The sequence below is a fragment of the Micropterus dolomieu genome, linkage group LG13, assembly GCF_021292245.1.
Source record: "Micropterus dolomieu isolate WLL.071019.BEF.003 ecotype Adirondacks linkage group LG13, ASM2129224v1, whole genome shotgun sequence".
Taxonomy (NCBI): Eukaryota; Metazoa; Chordata; class Actinopteri; order Centrarchiformes; family Centrarchidae; genus Micropterus; species Micropterus dolomieu.
Genome location: NC_060162.1, coordinates 795,793 through 799,641, shown reverse-complemented (window position 1 = coordinate 799,641; position 3,849 = coordinate 795,793).

Here is a 3,849-nt window from a genome sequence, read left to right as displayed (position 1 = left end):
AATGCAGAACTCGTTGTTCTGTATGCACATTTTTTATTACTGGCGAGTTAGTAGGCTACTTTGCATAAACAAATGAGAATCTGACCACCAAGTAGAGCATTTGTCTTGCACAATAATTAAACCACTGAAAACAACCCACAAAAATGAAACTACTGTTTTGTCCAACTGGAATTAATATTAGGCTACTAATAGTAAGCTATAGTAGCCTATAGCCTACTGTGATCTGAAATTATAATGAATACACTAACATTAGCACTAATCAAACCTTAACCACAGTGTTGTAGGCTAATATCAGAGAGAGGTTTTATTTGTAAAACAAATTATCCAAATCAAGTGTAACCTGTAAATACTGTATATTATTTTACTAACATTATACTTTACTTTTATACCTTTATTCCTCCAGGTTGTGGATATATTTTGTTTATCAAATGGTCAAATTACAAGAAAATGCACATATTTCAGTCATAAGGTGCTTTTACTGTACGCATACCGGCCATGCTTACTGTCGCGCAGGACAGACTGGAAGAGACTCAGTGGGTTGTGTCAGGTATATTATTACATCATCAGCGAATAATGCTATTTTCTGTTCACCCCCCTCTGTCTATACCTTTGTATATCTTTATTTTGTTTTATCCATTGGCTCAGGGGTTCCAAATAAATCGCAGAGGAGAGGGCTAATTGAGCAGCCTTGACGCTATCCATGTTCTAATATGAAAGGGTTTGACAGATTTACATTGATTTTGATCCTTGTTGTGGGTTTAATATAAAGAGATTGAATGGTTTTGACAAATATTTCATGAAGACCAAATCGTTTCGGCACCATATACAGGAAATCCCACCTGACGGAGTCAAATGCCTTTTCTGCATCCAATCCCACTAGTATTGCTTCTAACCTTTTTATTTGATAATGTTTTTCATTACATGTAATGTGCACCGAATATTGTCCTGTGTCTATGTTTTATAAATCCCCATCTGGTCTTGATGAATTATATCTGGCAGAATTGTTTCTAAACGTCTGGCTAGGATGGCAGTGAATAGTCTGCAGTCTTGGTTAAGAACACTCACTGGTCTATAATTTGAAGATTCCAATATGTCCTTTCCTTCTTTTGCAAGAACTTAAATGAAGGCTCACCTACAAGAGTTTGGGATTTCTCCTATTTTTGTCCCCCAGTTAAATGCATTTTTTAGCAGGGGTATTAATGGTTCCCGAAGCACTTTAGAACTCAGGGCCTGGAGACTTGTTGGTCTTCAGCTTTGATATTGCTGAGTTGATTTCTTCAGTCAATATTTCCGTCAGAGTTGAGTTATGGTCATCAGTTACCTAGCAATAATTTAGTCGAAGATTTAGGTCTCCGTGTCAAATCAGGATACCTTCCCCCTCTGATATCATCAAGTCAAACATTTGTCTGTAAAATGTCCAGTCTGACTCTGGTGGCCTGATATTGCAATGGCCACTCCTCCTATGATCTGTCCTATAAGATGAGGAAAATACTTGATTAAATCCGTTTCTTTTAAGCTTTTCATGCTCCCTGTCTGACAGGTGGATCTCCCACCTCTTCTTTCTTCATTTTACCTAGTATCTTGGGTCTTTTAATTGGGTTGAGTATCCCATTCACATTATATGATGCTATTTTCAATATTTTAAATTTTTTCTGGGTTGCCATATTAACTGATCTTCCACCTTGTCCCTCCTATGTTTACCCCTTTTGCTACAAAACTGGCAAACTACCCTAAACATTAAATATCCAAACACAACAACAATCACTGATGAACTAGTGATTAACCAGAAAACTTCCTTGTTTGGGGTCTGTATTTTGACCCTAGCTGAGTCCTGATATCTAGTCCGCTCTGAGGGATAGGCCCTTCCTCCTAGGGGAAGTGGGCCCTCTATGCTGTAGTCAGCATTGTCCATGTGTCCAACAGCTCAGAAAACAATCTTATAAAAATAGAAACTAAGGAGCTATTAAAAAAACATAAACCTCTACAACTATATATATATATATATATATATATGATAGATCACATAGAGGAAGTCACCTTTTTTTTTTTTTTTTAATAATCCAATTTTGCTTAAGGCAATATAAGAAACAGGTATTTTTTTTTACAGAAACTAACTCCTGTCTTTCAATCCAAAGTCCATCTGATGTGGTTTTAGTTCCTCCCTAATGTTTTTTTGCCCTGCTGGCCTGCCAAGTTAAGTGCTTGATCCTTTCTGGTCCACTCTCTGTAGTTTTCACCATTGTCACCTGTAGCCCTCTCCTTGCCATGTCCTTGGTTGCCTCTTCAGCCGTATTGTACACGCAGATTTCTCCCTCGTAGAACACCCGTAATTTTGCCGGGAACAGTGTTTGGAAGTGTATTTTCTTCTCCCTCAAAACTTTCTTTGCCTCCGTACACTCATTCTGCTTTCTCAATATCTCCGGTGCGTAGCCATGATCCAAAAACACCTTATTCCGATCGTGCACAAAGTCTCTTTTCTGCCATGCTATCTTTATTATCTCTTCTTTGTTTCTGAAAGTCATGAATCTTACCACTATGGATCTCGGTGGGGAATCGGGAGGGGGGCATGGTACTAGCGCCTGGTGGGCTCTCTGGATCTGGATGTGAAATTATTGTGGCATCTCCAGCTTTTCTCTCAGGAGATTATCAATAAAATCCATCATTGACCCAGCATTGTCCTCCACTCCCTCCTTCACCCCGTGAATCCTGATGTTTTCTCTCCTCGAGTGTCCCTCCTGATCCACCAGTCTGTTTTCAAGCCGTTTCTGTAGCCCCAGGAGTTCAAGTGTAGCCTCCTCAATGTACTGCAAACGCTCCTCTGCTTCCATTATCCGCCTCTTGGCATTATCGATCTTGTTATTTGCCACCCTGATGTCTTCCTGAATTTCGTTTAGAATGTCTGCGTTTTCGCGACGAAAATCTCGCAATTCACAAAGTATCGTCTCCAGGCTTGCCATGCTTTGCGTGGCACGTGCCTCTTCACCCTGGCCGCTGCGGCTCGCGCTCACTGATTCTGGTATCTTCCCGGGATCTGTTAGCTCTGATGCTAATGTATCTAATTGTGACTTCCACTGGCGCTTAACTCGGGTTTTTGAGACTTTCTTCCTAATTTGAATCTCGGCATACTCATCGCCCTTTTTAATTTGTATTTGACCTGTAGGCCAAATGCCTCCTGACCAGTGAATAGGGCGTTGAAAAGTCAGGGAGCTCAGTTTTTATGCTGCTGCCATAATGGAGGCGGACCGGAAGTCCTAATATTGTCATTTTAATAGTCATGCATAGTCCTTATCTCAACTTCACCAGAGGTGGTAGGCTTTATGGCCCCCCCCCCCCCAATTCTCGATTACACTGGAAAACAGCAGCACATGTGGTGCTCACTAGAGTGTGATCACATGTGTGAAGGTATTTTTTTGATTTTATGCTTCATAATTAGGGCCCGAGCACGACCGTGTGAGGTCCCTATTGAATCTGCTCGGATTATATTATTTTTTTTTTTTTTTTTTTTTTTTCTGCAAAGTAGGCCCAAATGACATGGCCTAAACATACTCGAAAACTCACCAAAATTTGCAAACATGTCAGAACCGGTGAAAAATTTCGTATTCTACAAGTTTCGCACATGGGCGTGGCAAAATGACTCGCTAGCGCCACCTTGAAAATTGGAAATGATTAGCCCCTCGTTCACGTTCAACCTACATGTACGAAATTTTCTGGGGACATGTATCGTATCAAGACGCACAAAAAAGCCTCAAGAACCCATAGCCTAAAGTCAACAGGAAGTCGGCCATTTTGAATTTTATGGCCATTTTTGGATGATTTACACACTTCGTACTTTAACGAACTCCTCCTAGG